Source organism: Bos taurus, chromosome 25, assembly GCF_002263795.3.
Source record: "Bos taurus isolate L1 Dominette 01449 registration number 42190680 breed Hereford chromosome 25, ARS-UCD2.0, whole genome shotgun sequence".
Taxonomy (NCBI): Eukaryota; Metazoa; Chordata; class Mammalia; order Artiodactyla; family Bovidae; genus Bos; species Bos taurus.
In genome coordinates, this window is record NC_037352.1 from 34393547 (window position 1) to 34408519 (window position 14973).

At 50.4% G+C, this 14973-nt stretch overlaps 2 non-coding genes across 2 annotated transcripts; both read left to right on the top strand.

Moving 5' to 3' along the window:
• The first annotated feature begins 6458 nt into the window (after nt 1–6458).
• TRNAG-CCC (transfer RNA glycine (anticodon CCC)) lies at nt 6459–6531 on the top strand. The gene has a single exon. It is a non-coding gene; the product is annotated as a tRNA-Gly (tRNA).
• Nucleotides 6532–7951: 1420 nt separating this feature from the next.
• On the top strand, nt 7952–8025 carry TRNAE-CUC (transfer RNA glutamic acid (anticodon CUC)). The gene has a single exon. It is a non-coding gene; the product is annotated as a tRNA-Glu (tRNA).
• The last annotated feature ends 6948 nt before the right edge of the window (nt 8026–14973 follow it).

Consider the following 14973-nt stretch of genomic DNA (forward strand, 5'->3'; position numbering starts at 1 on the left):
GTCTGGGGGTTGACCAACACTTCTCTCCCCGCGTAGGATATACACGCTGGGGTCAGGCTGACTAATTCTTGCTTACATGCTTCCCTTTTTTTGATATTCCATGTAGCTCACATACCCCAAAGTTTTGAGTGCACATTTTATTTATTTGGTACTTATCTATTGAGCACCTACTATGTTCCAAGAGCTGTTCTAAGCAATGTGGTACACCAGTGAACAACAACAACACAAAATTCTGCCCAAGAAAATAGGCTAAAGATAATGGGTAGAGTACGTTAGAAAATTATACCTAGTTAAAAAAAATTAGTGGGCATGAAGTGTTGTGTATGAGAACTGAGAATGAGGGAATTTCTGTGAAGGAATAGTCCAGGCTCTATGCTGGGCACTGGAGGAAGAGAGCATGGAACCCTGCCCTCAAGGAATTCAGAATGTGTTAAGTACTAGTGTTTTGTTTTTTAATTCTTTCATGCTAGATAGAAAAAGGTTTTGTTTTTTGTTGTTTGGTGTGTGGTTTTTTGGGTTTTTTGTGGGGGGGGGGGCCTGCTCCTAGGCAGCTTCCCAACCATGGATTGAACCCTGGCCCAGCGCAGCAAGAGAACAGAGTCCTAACCATTGGACCCCCCAAGGAATTCCCAGGAAGAGGTTCTGAAAAGCTGGTAACATTTCTAACCCACTCCCTTAAAAATGTATAGGATTTAAAATAAATTAATTAATTAAAGTGAAATGAAAGGCAAAAACAAAAAAAAAAACTTTTTAAGAAAAAAAAAGATCTGTAGAATTTGAAAGCAGGCAGAGGGGACAAACAAGGGACTCAGAGGCAGATTTCTCCCTGACATATGTATTGTAAGACAGAGAATCCAGTGTGTTTGGTGCCTGAAGTGATGGGTAGTAGGGACTGGGGACTGAACTTGGGGAGTTCCAGAACTTGGGGAGCCCTGAATGGCAGGCCAGGGAGTGAAGTCTTTCTTCCCAAATAAATAGAATACCTGTGAGAGATTTTAACCAGGGCAGAAAAGGACTAGGCTTGCATTTGGTTTCCATCATCATTGCTTCCCCAGTGCTGAGTACAGCGCCTGGCACAGCATCCATATGTAGAATGTGTGAAATGAAGAAATGAATGAATGCACGCATGTGTTCAGGGAGACTCCTCTGGCAGGAGTGGAGGAGATGGCCTGAGTGAGAAGAGCCTAGAAATAGCTCTCTTCACCCCTCCTCCAACATGGGATCTGGTCCCTCCTCTCTTACTACACCACCTAGCAACATGAAATCCTGCTGGTGAATAAACCCTCCCACTTCCTTCTGTCTCTTACATGCCTATTTGCCAAGTCCTTCCTCTTCCTTTCTCTTCCTCCCTGCAGGACAGGCCTCAATCTTTCTGGCCCGGGCATCCCAGGTCTGTAAGAAGGAACCATTACAGCCAACCGTGCTTGTCCGCAGGTAGATTAAATGGATCAGTGATTCAGGACCCAGTCAGTGATGCAGGACCCAGAAGCTAAATCTCAGGAACTTTGGCACATTTCAGGCTGCCTTTCTCCACCTCACTTCTTTCCCTGACCAGTTCAATGGAAAGGGGAAAAAAAAAAAAAAAAAATCCAGGCCAAATCTGTTTGGGGAAACAGTAAAGCTGATGCAAAGAAAAGGATTTTCTAAAGGGAAACAGGAATGATATCAGCAATCTCCATGTTGAGACCCCTCTCTGATGGCCCTGCCTTCCTTTCCCTTTCGACTCTTTTTAAGACTCTAGGCTTACTGCTGCAGCTGCCCAGTGGCCCCAGCTGTTTAGAGGGCTGCTTTACAGGCATGGAGACATGACATAGAGCAAGTGGCTTAGTATTCTGGTTTCCTCCTCCACGCTGTGTGGTACTGCTGAAAGAAATGTGGAGCAGGGACGTGGAGAGCCAGCCATGCTGCCTTCTGCCTGGCCCCCAGCTCTGTGTGCAAGACCTGTGTTCTCTCTGGCTCTTAATTTCCCCACCTTTGAAGTGAGGAATTAAACTCAATGCTCCACCCAGCCATGATGAGTTCTAGATTAGAGTCAGCCTGTTCCTCATCTGAAATGGAAGGCTGTTCACATTCTTTAGCTGTGGAAGCAGGGAATCTGTCTACAGACCTGGGAGCTGCTTCAGTGCCAGAGCTGAGAGGCTCAGAGTCATCTTTGTTTTTTATTTTATTTTTAAATATTTTCTGGCTGTGCAGCTTGTGAGATCTTGGATCCCGGCCAGGATCAAACCTGCACCCTGTACAGAGAAAGCCCAGAGTCTTAACCGTTGGACCACCAGGGAAGTCCCCATCTCGGTTTTTTTTAGACACAGAGATATCAGCTGTATGACTGGCCAATGGTCACACATCAGCGACCCCTAGAGCCTGAATTCAAACCCAGGCAGATCTTCTGGACTTCAGGCAGTAAGGGCACCCTTTCCTGCCCAAACTGTTGAGAGTCTACCTCTCAGGAAAGGAGGAGCCTTGTCCTCTGGGGACCGACTTGACACAGGGGCACTGGGCAGGTGCCCTGTGTGGCTAACCCTTTGCTCCATCTCCAGTGCTGGAGGATATGACCTTTAGAGGTATCTTCTTGGGGCTGAGTTGGCCGACAAACAGGCCAGCTGGAGACATTAGTGTCCTGCTGTTTCTGGGCAGTCGTAAATCACTGCAGCCCCATCCCCTGGCTCCTGGCTTCCTCCTGCGGCTAGAAAGCTCCCTGATTGGTGTGGAGGCAGCAACAGCAGCAGCAGCAGCAGCATCTTCTGAAGCAGACCAGCAACGCTCCCCACCCTGTCGTCTGGGAACACTTTCCAGCTGCTGCCCTAACAGGCAGGTCTGCAGTAGGGGCAGGGCGAATGACAGATTCACAGGCAAAGGACGACAGGGAGATCTCAGTGGGCTGTCTCTCTCCCTGAGGATATGGGAGCCACTAGTGGAGGAAGCCTGTGCTGCGAGGCAGGACCCACCAGTTGAAGCCTTGACTTTGATATTGATCCTGCGGAGTGACCTTGAACAAGAGGCTTTACCTCTCTGGGCCTCAGATTGTACATCTGTAAAATAACAGAATTGGATGGATGCTTCTTAAGGTCCTCCAGCCTGTCAATTACCCTACCTGAGTGTCTCCCCAGCGTCTCCAGTATAAGAACTGAAAGATGGTTCTCTATGTGCTTCCCATCTTCTCCTGGGCTTCCCTGGTGGTTCAGATGGTAAACAATCTGCCTGCAATGCAGGAGACCTGGGTTCAATCCCTGGGTTGGGAAGATCCCCTGGAGAAGGAAATGGCAACCCACTCCAGAACTCTTGCCTGGGAAATCCCATGGACAGAGGAGCCTGGCGGGCTACAGTCCATGGGGTTGCAAAGAGTTGGACACAACTGAGTAACTAACACTTTGATCTTCTCCTTCCCTCGCCTTGGCTTTGCCATGCGTGCCACTCCCATTGCATATGCATCAAAATCCCTGCTCCCTAGCCTGGAGTTCACAGGCTTCTCCCGAGGTTCCTTCCTACCTCCCTGGCTACATCTCACATAGGACACTTGACTGGCATTTCCTGACCAGGCAGTGCCCTCTTCTTACTTTGGGCCTTTTCAAAGGCTGGGATAGGAATGGGAGGATGGGACAGGAATCAGGGGTGAGGGACCAACAGAGAAGCAGGGCCAGAACACTGGCCACGCAAAGGTGTTGCCCAGCAGTGGATCTCAACTCCTTCAACTCTTACCCCCCATACCGTGCCACCTCTTCAGCCTTTAGACACTGCATGTTGAACTGACCACTCCCCCAGGAGCTCCCTCCAGCTCCCAGCACTGGTTCTAGACCTTGTCACTGCGTATAGGACTTTGTCTTCCCCTGTGGTCTTACAAGTGGATTTCTCAAAGACAGATCCATCTGAGTCACCTCAGAGCTCTGAGCCTGGCATGGAGCAGATGCTCAAGGAAGTTTTGTTCAATGAAAAAGGCTCTGCTTCAAGAATGAATCACCTGGCGATGGTCTTACCTCTTGAAGAGGACTTAAAAGGTTTTGCCTCCAAACAAATGGCCGTGATCAAATTGTGGCCAAAACTCAGGAAGGCAGAAGTGTAGACAAATCCAGGAACAGATAGGGCCACAGCCAGACAGGACGGTCTTTAAGAAGAGCCAGACAGGATTTCAAAGACAGCCTCTTGACATGGGGCTGACAACCACAGAAATTCTCTGTTCCGTGTGTCTGACCACTGCTCACCAAACCAGCTTCCCTAAATCTAGGGTCTCTCAGATCCTCTAAAACTGATTGGGCTGAAAGGAGGGAGAGATTGAAAAGTCTGATACATCTTTCCATTTCAAGTTTTGCATTCCCCTAAAGAGGCCCACTTCAAAGTTTACCACACCAAGGGAATGTTCATCTCCATTAAAAAAAAAAAAAAAGCAAAATAGGCCTTTGTTGGATTTCCCTGGTAGTCCAGTGGTTAAGATTTCATGCTTCCACTGCAAGGGGCACGAGCTGGATCCCTAGTCGGGGAAGTTCCATGTGCTGTGTGGTCTGTTTCCATTAACAAGAGATGGACTTTCCAGGGCAGGGGAGCCTAGGATAGAATCGTCTCCTCAAACTCATCTGTGTGAACTTGGGCCAAGTGCTTCTCCAATATGGACCTCCCATTACACCCCCCAAATCTCAAAGGGAACTCTCCATCATGCCCCCTGAATGTGTTCTTGACTCTGAATGTGTTCATGCCCTCTGGATGAGTAGAGGGGTCTGAAGTCAAGGTCTTGATGCTTGACTCCAACAAAGAGCAAATGACTCAGCGGGGAGCCACAGTGATGGGGCTGGTGGCAACCTACCTACCACAGGGAATGAAGCAGGGGCTTTCTGTTTTTAGAAAACGCCAAGCTTCCCTGGTGGCTCAGACAGTATAGAATCTGCCTACAATGCAGGAGACCCGGGTTTGATCCCTGGGTGGGGAAGACCCCTGGAGAAGGAAATGGACACCCATCCCAGTATTCTTGCCTGGAAAATCCCATGGACAGAGGAGCCTGGCTGGCTACAGTCCATGGGGTTGCAAAGAGTCAGACATGACTGAATGACTAACAAGCTGCAGAGAGCCCATCAGTTTCGGTTCATTTCCAGGAGGCAATTTCTCCACCAGCTGGAGCTGTCCAGTGATGGCCTGGGCTGAGTCTGGGCAGGGTGGGACTGGAATCAGGGGTGAGGGACCAGTAGAGAAGCAAGGCCAGAAGACTGGCCACTCGGAGGTAATGCCCAGCAGTGGTTCTCAACTTGGCTGTGCATCGCAGTCCCCCAACATCCAACGGAGGAGAAATAAAACCCGTTCTGAGAAAGCCCTGAGGCTAGGAATCTCAGAACAGATCAGCTTCTGCCCTTTGGATTCTTCAGCCAGAGCAGATGTCAAGCAAGGGAGAGATGGGGTCCGATTTGCATTTCAGAATGGCCACTCTGCCAATACCCAGACAAGGGGAACTTGTCTAGAATCCAGAGTCTCAGGTCCAATAGAGTGGATCAGAACCTCCAACCATGGGGCCTGGGAACCTGAAACTCTCTGGGGGATTCTGCCACCATCAGCGGTCTGCCAGAATGATCTCGAAAGACCCTGGGAACACTGAAGAAGGCCAGGCTAGGCTGCTCAAAGAGGAAGTGGCATGGCCATGAGGCCTCAGAGAGCTGGCCGAAGAGGTACAGAACTGGCATTTTCTTGCATTGGCTACTCTGCAGAGTCAGCCCAGCACTAATGCTTCCAGACTGCAAACCCCACTTGATCATGTAATAGGAACGCGGGTGTGCTGACGCAGCGGGCAGACTGGAGCCCAGGCTGCACTAGGGGACGGAAGGTAGGCACAGACACTCAGCACCAACTCCGCGCTCTGAGCCTGGGGATAGACAGGAGCAAAAGGCACTCCCTCCGCAGCAAGCCTGAAGTGAATTGAGATGACTCAGGAACATGGGGCTTGCCCTGTCTTCTAGGTTTCAGAACCAACCAGAGGTTCCCTCCCTGACTTCCCAGACAGGTTGGTAAACCAGAAGGGACAGCAGGAGGACCTTTGTTCATCCAATAGAGAAATCCCTTATATAGCACCGCACCTGCTGTGCATCAGCCCTTGCCGCACACCTCTGGCCACAGGTAGTTTACCGTTTCCTGAACCCTCGCTTCCTCTGTGGGACAACACTCAGGTTCCCACGTCCTTTTCCCCATTGTTCCTTATATTCTACCTTTGGACATCATAAGAAAAAGGAGAGCCCTTCTTCTCCCCCAAAGCCTTTTACATTTAAGGCCAGAACAGATAAAGCCCTTTTGTCTCCACACTGAACAAATTTCTCCAGGAACAAAGAGTAGATTTTAGCACGTTCCTTCCCCCCACCCCCCCTCCATCTATAACGTCCGGTGCATGACGGGAATGGAGAGATGGCCAAAGAGATGGATGACCAAGATATATGGTACTGAGCTCCTGACCTCTCTCCTCGTCCAAGCCAAGAAACCTGTGCCCAGGGACTTCCCTGGTGGTCCAGTGCTTAAGACTCTGCATTCCCAATGCAGGGGGCCCAGGTTTGATCCCTGGCCAGGGAGCTAGATCCCATATATTACAACTAGGAAAAAAAGAGAGTGAGAGAGAAGAAAGAAATGTGTGCCCAGAGGGTTATACAAGGCCTAAGAGCACTTTATGACAAGTGGAGATTGGGCCAACCCCAGGCAGGGCAGTCACACCAATTTGGGCTGAGCCAGGTGCCTGTATCAGAGGCTGCCTCAAAGTCTATAATCTCTCCCCCTAAGTCTTCATCTTGTTCTAACACTCAGATGGCAAGGAAAGGCCACTAAGTGAGAAAACACAGGAGCGCATATGCATTTATCCCCATTCTTCCACGCTATAGATGAGGGGTCCAAGGCACAGAGAGGTTACGTAACCTGTCTAGGTCACACAGCTAGTAAATGGAAGGGCTGAGTCATGAAGGAGGTTCACATGTCTCCTGTACTTCACTGGAGGGGTGGAGGCAGGCCCGACTCCCCACACACAGCTGGGTTTAATTCTAACCACTCCCATGGGAGGATGCAGATCAAGCTGGGTAGGAGGAGGAGCCTGACAGAGGAAGTGAATGACCTGCTCTCTCATGAGAGTGGGAAGGAGTGTATTCCCCAGGAGGATGAGTCCAAGCCAAGGCCCTCCTGGAGAAGTTGGAGGGACAGCAGTTTCCAGGCATCCTGCCCAAGGCAGTGGCTGTCCATGCTGGATTCAGGGACCTGGGGCTGCAAACAACACTGGAGACTGGCTGAACCAATGATGGGCTAAATAACCTTAAACAAATCACACATCTTCTCTGGATCTCTGTTAATTCTGGAACACAGAACTAATGATCCATCAGCACAGAAAAAGCCACTTGGGTTAATACTAAAACCTTGACACTTTCTGCTCTTTGTTGAAATAACCTGACCTCTAATCACCCTGTGCAAATCAGAAGCCTTCAAAGAAAACTTTGGGGATTTCCTGGGTTTGGGGGCATCAGGGAGGGGAGGATAAATAAAACCAGTCCCAAGAAAGTCCTGAGGTTGGGAATCTGAGACTGGATTGGATCCGATTGGACCAGATTCTGCCCTTTGGATTTTTCAGCCAGGGGAGATTTCAAGCAAGGGAGAGGAGGAGTCAGGTTTGCATTTTAGAATGGTCACTCTGGAAGCTGGAGTAGAGGGTGGGCCAGATGGGGAGACCAGAGGAAGGGAGACCACTGGGGTGGGGGTGTTCCTATAACAGCCACTGTGGGAGGTGTGGGAGTGAGGGTAGGGCAGCAGTGGTGACCGGAGGAAATGCCCAGCACGACTCCTAGACAAGTGGGTGGACAGGGAGAGTCCCATTCTCCTCGACAGAGCAGGGTTAAGGGAAAAATGACAAGTTCAGTTTGGGAGGTGAGATGCCCAGATTGGGTCCCAACATAGAAATTTGAGTTTGCAGTGGGTGGTGGACCCATGGGCCTTTAAAGGATATAAATGGGGGACTTCCCTGGTGGTCCAGTGGCTAAGACTCTGCACTCTCAATGTAAGGGGGCCCGGGTTCAATCCCTGGTCAGGGAACTAGATCCAGTATGCTGCTGCTGAAGATCCCAAGGGCCACAACTAAGACTTGGTGCAGCCAAATAAATAAATTAAATGTATTTTTTTTAAATGAAGAGTATAAATGAGCAGGGAGTGATGTATGGGGTTGAGGCAGAAGGCAGATGGGCCCTGCCCGCCCCTTCCTCCCACAGTAAAGCTATTGGAGATTCATTCCCTATGGACTGCAACTCCAAGAATAGCAGGACAACTAAGGGAGGAGGCTGGGCCCTGCCCAGACCACATATTTCATTTCTCAAAGTCAGGAGACCTCCCCAACCACACGTGTGCAGAAAAGGCTTCTTGGAGGTTAAAGGAGAGTCATGTCAAGGGATGTTCCTTACCCAGACGCCTTTTCGGTAAAATCCATCTTGGCTAAGAAACGCGTGCACACACGTGGGAGGATCCTGAGATGGACCAAATATAGACTGTGAACCAGGCAAATCAAAATGATTGGCTAAAGGAAACCCAGAAGAAATACCCCACAAAAGTAATTCTAACTGCCACGAGGGCGCAATTCCAGAACTCTCCCTCTGAGTCTGTGCATGTGCGTATCTATCCACACATACTGTACTTGTTTCCTCTTAATAAATACTTTACTTGCTTCACTACTTTCCGTTTTTATGGGAATTCTTTTCTGCAAAGCTGAAGGCCAGGGCCCTTGTCACTGATCATGGGTCTAGTAGCTAGAGTCTGGTGCTTTCTCCATCGTGACCCAGCTTCAATCTCTGGCTCAGAACCCAAGCCCGGCTCCAAGCCAGTGCAGGCCGAGGCCACCCGAGATCAGGGTGGGCCAGTGAACACGGGCTCTGGAGACCTGGAGGGATCACCAGGAAGCACTAGATGTGACCATCCATTCCTCACGGTGCCAAGTGCCTCCAGAAAACTGGAAGGACACAGAGCAGGCCTTTGCTGAGCTAGGGCATCTTTGTCAACCTTGGCAAGTGAGATTTTAGTGGAGTTGAGCTGTAGTGGCTCAGGATGGCAGGGGTTAGCAAGGTGGTGAATCAGAATTTGGAAATGACTGTTGTCTCTTTCTTTTTTTCAATTTAATTTTAATTTTATTCTAGAGTACAGTTGACTTACAATACTGTGTTACAGAAATGACTATCTTCATCAGTCATTTAATAGATGAAGGAGGGAGAAGCTGATATTGCTGGTGGCTCAGGACCGAGGGAGGGTTTTCTTTGTATGCAAAAGGCTGGGGGTTGTTTAAAAGCCTCGGGGAGAGTCTGGAGAGTGAGAGGCTGGAAGGATGGGGGTAAGGTGGGAGGAGCGGGTAGATAAATTGATGTGGGAGAGGTCTGGAGCCCTGGAGGAGAGGCCAGCGGGGAAGGAAGGCAGGTGGAGACTTTCGAGTGGAGAGCAGGGAGGTTCCTGGGAAACTTCTTCCCCAAGAAGAAGCTGAAGTCATCTGCTGAGTCATGGGAGGAGGAGGGGAAGAGGCTGGTGAACAGGCTGAAGGTTTGAGGGAGCCTCTGGGGAGGGTGGGGGAGTGAGCTGGGAGAAGAACCAGCTGGGCCTGGAGGCCGCGTGCACCGGAACCCCATCTGCTGGGTCCTGTGGTTTTCTTCAGCAGTTCTCACTCAGCACTGTGGATCAGGAGCTGCGAAGGTGGAGGTCAGACCACCCAGGGCAGGCAGTGGTCGGCTGTGGCCAAGAGACTGGGGGCCAAGAGGGCTCAATATATCAAAGGAGTGGGTGCTAGGACTGGCCAAGGACATGGATGGGGCAAGGTGGGGAAATCAAGGCAGGAGGAGGTCAGAGGCCGGAAGGCTCAGGGACAGGGAAGAGCAGGTAGAGGGAGCAGTGAAGTGGGGGTGCCAGAGCATCAGGAGAGTGGGAAGCCCCCCAAGAGCAGCAGGAAATTCTGGAGAATGTACAGGCTCTAGAGCAAAGACTCTCTTGAGAGGCTCCAGTTGAAGACACCATGTCCTGTGGATGCTGGAAGTCCCCAGGATGAGGCAGGGCCTGGGGAAGGAGGAAAATGACCACTAGGGGTCAAAGGCTCAGGAAGGCCACCCAGGACCAGGCTTTGAGGGCACAGGGATAGTTCACAGAGCTACAAGCTTTGGGCCCCAAGGAAGGGGGTCTGCCCAGGGGGCTTGGAAGAAGCAGCGTGGCACATGGGGCAGCTAGTGGCTTGAACCTTCATGTCTTTCCATTCTGCCAGGCACAGGGCCCTGCCACCCTTGCATCTTGCTCCCGTAACTCTGATCTCTGGGCCAACACTTCAACCTCGGGAGGAAGACGGGATGATTTGGGCCTCCTGAACTTCACAACCAGAGAAGAGGAAGCCAAGGGCTTGAGCAAAGGGGAGTGTGGCCACGGTATTCCCCTGCCATGTACTTGCTTTGTCCACTGGGTCACGCAGGTGGCTAAGAACAGGCAGCAGGCAGAGTAGGGGCCGCCGTAATTCCCCAGGCGCTGAAGGTCCTGGGGCTACTCCTGGGGCAGGGAAAGATCAAGGAGGAGGCCGCGAGGCAGGCAAAAAAAAAAAAAAAAAGAAAAGAGAAATAAACAGAGACAGAGGGACAAGGATCCGACAGGACAGAGAGACAGACAGGAAAGCAGGATGGCTGAGACAGAATCGTGGAGAGAAGGTGCTGAGCTCACTGGCCACGTGCCCATGGCTCATTCCGGAAGCTGCTGGGATGGACCCAATCAGTGCAAGATGGACGGCTGTTCTGGGAAGGCAGAGGCCGCCAGGCCAGGCAGCCACAGCATCCCTTCCATCTGCACCACCTGCTGCAGGAAGCCCAGTCAGGTGACTCTTGCTGAAGACTGATGAGTGCCCCCAGGGTTTCCTCAAGGGCAGCAGGAAGTGGGAGAAGAAGGGGTCTGCTTTGGAGGCATGAACACAGCACTCCCCCCCAACCCCAGTCTGCCTCTCACTAACTGTGAGGTCTGGCAGCCATTAACCTCCCTTCATCGCCATCAGTAAGATGGAAAGAGCCACCCAATGCTCAGCGGTTGTGACATGTCTTCACCTGCCCCACAGGGTCCTGAGTAACCTGGGCGTCAAGGCTGTCCTTCAGGTCTCACAAGAACTTGGAGGCAACTGATGTCTTCTGTTCCTGGCATCGTTTGAGGAGAGTTCCAAAAATCTGGCCAAGCCGTTTGGGCCAGAGGTGGGGAGTCAGGACATTAGGTTGTGACCCCAGTTCCCAGGGCTGCACCACTGCTAAAAGTGAAAGTCACTCAGTCGTGCCTGACTCTTTGCAACCCCATGGACTATACAGTCCATGGAATTCTCCAGGCCAGAATACTGGAGCAGGTAGCCTTTCCCTTCTCCAGGGGATCTTCCCAACCCACGGATTGAAACCCAGGTCTCCCACATTGCAGGCAGATTCTTTACCAACTGAGCCATCAGATCAGATCAGTCGCTCAGTCGTATCCGACTCTTTGCGACCCCATGAATCGCAGCACGCCAGGCCTCCCTGTCCATCACCAACTCCCGGAGTTCACCCAGACTCACGTCCATCAAGTCAGTGATGCCATCCAACCATCTCATCCTCTGTCATCCCCTTCTCCTCCTGCCCCCAATCCCTGCCAGCATCAGACTCTTTTCCAATGAGTCAACTCTTCTCATGAGGTGGCCAAAGTACTGGAGTTTCAGCTTTAGCATCATTCCTTCCAAAGAAATCCCAGGGCTGATCTCCTTCAGAATGGACTGGTTGGATCTCCCTGAAGTCCAAGGGACTCTCAAGAGTCTTCTCCAACACCACAGTTCAAAAGCATCAATTCTTCGGCGCTCAGCCTTCTTCACAGTCCAACGCTCACATCCATACATGACCACAGGAAAAACCATAGCCTTGACTAGATGAACCTTTATTGGCAAAGTAATGTCTCTGCTTTTGAATATGCTGCCTAGGTTGGTCATAACTTTCCCTCCAAGGAGTAAGCGTCTTTTAATTTCATGGCTGCAGTCACCATCTGCAGTGATTTTGGAGCCCAGAAAAATAAAGTCTGACACGGTTTCCACTGTTTCCCCATCTATTTCCCATGAAGTGGTGGGACCGGATGCCATGATCTTCATTTTCGGAATGTTGAGCTTTAAGCCAACTTTTTCACTCTCCACTTTCACTTTCATCAAGAGGCTTTTGAGTTCCTCTTCACTTTCTGCCATAAGGGTGGTGTCATCTGCATATCTGAGGTTATTGATATTTCTCCTGGCAATCTTGATTCCAGCTTGTGTTTCTTCCAGTCCAGAGTTTCAAACAATACTGGAGTGGGTAGCCTATCCCTTCTCCAGCAGATCTTCCCAACCCAGGAATCACTGATAAAGATCTCACTAATTAAAAGCTCCTCCCCAGGCTTCCCAGGTGGCTCAGTGGTAAAGAATCCACCTGCCAATAAGGAGACTCGGGTTCCATCCCTGGGTTGGGAAGAGCCCCAGGAGAAGGAAATGGCAACCCACTCCAATATTCTGGCCTGGAGAATCCCACAGACAGAGAAGCCTGGCGGACTACAGTCTATAGTGTTGCAAAAGAGTCAGACACGACTGGAAGACTAAACAACAGCAACTCACCTCCCCTCACCCCTAAACCCCGGCACTTATGCTGGCTGCCAAGCTCCAACGACACAGGGACAAAAGGACACGTATCATCGCTCTGTCCCACCTACCTAAGAGCTCTGCCCCAGATGGCAGCCCTCCACAACTGGGCCGGAGGAGACCCTCCTGATCATCAGGGTTGCCGGCACACTGGCCTCATTCTGCCTCCCCACCATTTACTTGTCCCTCCATTGATTCAAATGTTGGGTACTCATTAGGTGCATCATATCTGGCGGGTGAGACAAATAAAGACATGTGATGAGAAGACGAGCCCAGGATGCTGGGAAGGGACATCAAGGGGGCTCTAGTCCCGTCTATCCAAGTCCTTGGCCTCCAACTCCAGCTTAAGTGCTTCCTCTTCCAGAAGGCTTCCCAGAACTTCTTCTAGGAGTGACTTCTTTAAAAAAAAAAAATTATTTATTTAATTTGGCTGTGCAAGGTCTCAGTTGCAGTACAAGGGCTCTTCGATCTTCCTTGCGCCATGGCGGCATGCAAACTCTTAGGTGCGGCATGTGGAACCCAGTTCCCTGACCAGGCATTGAACCCAGGCCCCTTGTATTGGGAATGCAGAATTAGCCCCTGAACCACCAGGGAAGTCCCTAGGAGTGACTCCTTCTGCTTCTGAGCCCACATTTCTCCAAAGCTGCATACACCAGGGTCTTACTCAAGGGCTAGGAATGTATATGCACAGTATCCTTACAGATTGTCTCCTCTTTGGGGTCAGAGTACAGATCCTATTCATCTTTGCATTCTATGGAACCCAGCACAGTTGCAGGGGATCAGAGGTCAATGGATACATATGTTTTTGAACCTCAGCAGAGTTCATCAGATGCATAATAGTTTATGTCTTTAAACCTTAGTCTCTTCACTTGTTAAGTGGGGATAATAATTTTCACTTCCTGGCGAGGCCAGATGGATCAAATGAGATATTGCATGTGAAGTCCCTTGGCAAGCTGGAGGCTGCACAGCTCTGTGCAGTCGTGGGTTGTTGCTAATAATACTGCAATCTCGGGGCCGGAGTTGGACGCAGAGAGGCAGGGAGCAGGCGCCCCTCTGTCTGCAGCTTCTCCTCCTGTCTGACAGTGGCGGAGAGGCTCTCGGCGCCTAAAACAACCCAAATGTGGGCAGCCAGACTGTGGTGGGAAGAGAAGCCAGTGGGAGCCTGGATACTCAGGTTCCAAGTCTGCCTCTAGCTCAGGGTGGTGACCTTGGACAGGTCAGTCCCTTCTCTGAGCATCAGTTTCTTCATCAGCCAAGTAGGAATTGAATTCACTGGCTGGCTGGCAGCAGAGATGAGGTGAGGCTCTAGTAGGAGCTGGAATGCAGAGGAACGCCACACCAATGTCCCGGTATTGTACAGCTGTGGGGTCCCAGTGAGGTCTGTACCAACCCATCTGCAGACATTACCCTTTCCCTTCCAGCCCAGTTGGGTCAGATGGCAGCCTCTCTCCCTGGGAAACCAGGCATAATTTCTGACTAGAGTGGTGCTCAAGTATTTGTTGAATGAAAGAATAAATGAGTGAATAAAGGGGACCTCACAGAGGGAGTGCCACTCTTAGGCTCCAAAAGCATTACAGCCCCCCTTGGACAGGTCAACAGTTCATCCCTCTGCTCATGGTCTGTACCGCTTCTATCAGAGTTTGAACCATCATCACAGCTCCCCTGAATTAATGCAGCTGGTTTTCCTGTTTCCATCTTCTTTCCCTACTATCTACCCCTTCTCCACAGGATGCTTAGAGTGATCTTTTTAAAACTCAAATCCTATTATGTCTCTCTTCTGCTTAAAATCCTCTGGTTAGCTTCCTAGTGCCATCAGGATAATCTTCCTAACCATTAATGAGCCTACAAAGGCTCTTCTCCCGTCTCAATCCACTGTCTCCCTTGAGCCTCTGTTCCAGCCACCTGCTTCTTTTCCCATTCCTCAAAGAAATCCAGGCTCCCTTTCATCTGGTTAAAAGCTATTTTCTTTCAAAAGCTTTCCCTGGTCCCTCCTAGACTCAATTGTTTTTGTTCAGTTGCTAAGTATTGTTAGATTCTTTACAACCCCATGGACTGCAGCATGCCACGATCCTCTGTCCTCTACTATCTCCCAGAGTTTGCTCAAACTCATGTCCATTGAGTCAGTGATGCTATCTAACCATCTCATCCTCTGCAGCCCCCTTCTCCTTTTGCCTTCAATCTTTCCCAGCATCAGGGTCTTTTCCAATGAGTCAGCTCTTCGCATTTGGTAGCCAAAGTATTGGAGCTTCAACTTCAGTCCTTCCAATGGATATTCGTGGGCAATTTCCTTTAGGATTGACTGGTTTGATCTACCAGCTGTCCAGGGCCTCTCAAGTCTCCATGGAGTACTCATTTAGTTTTAGTGTTACACTGCT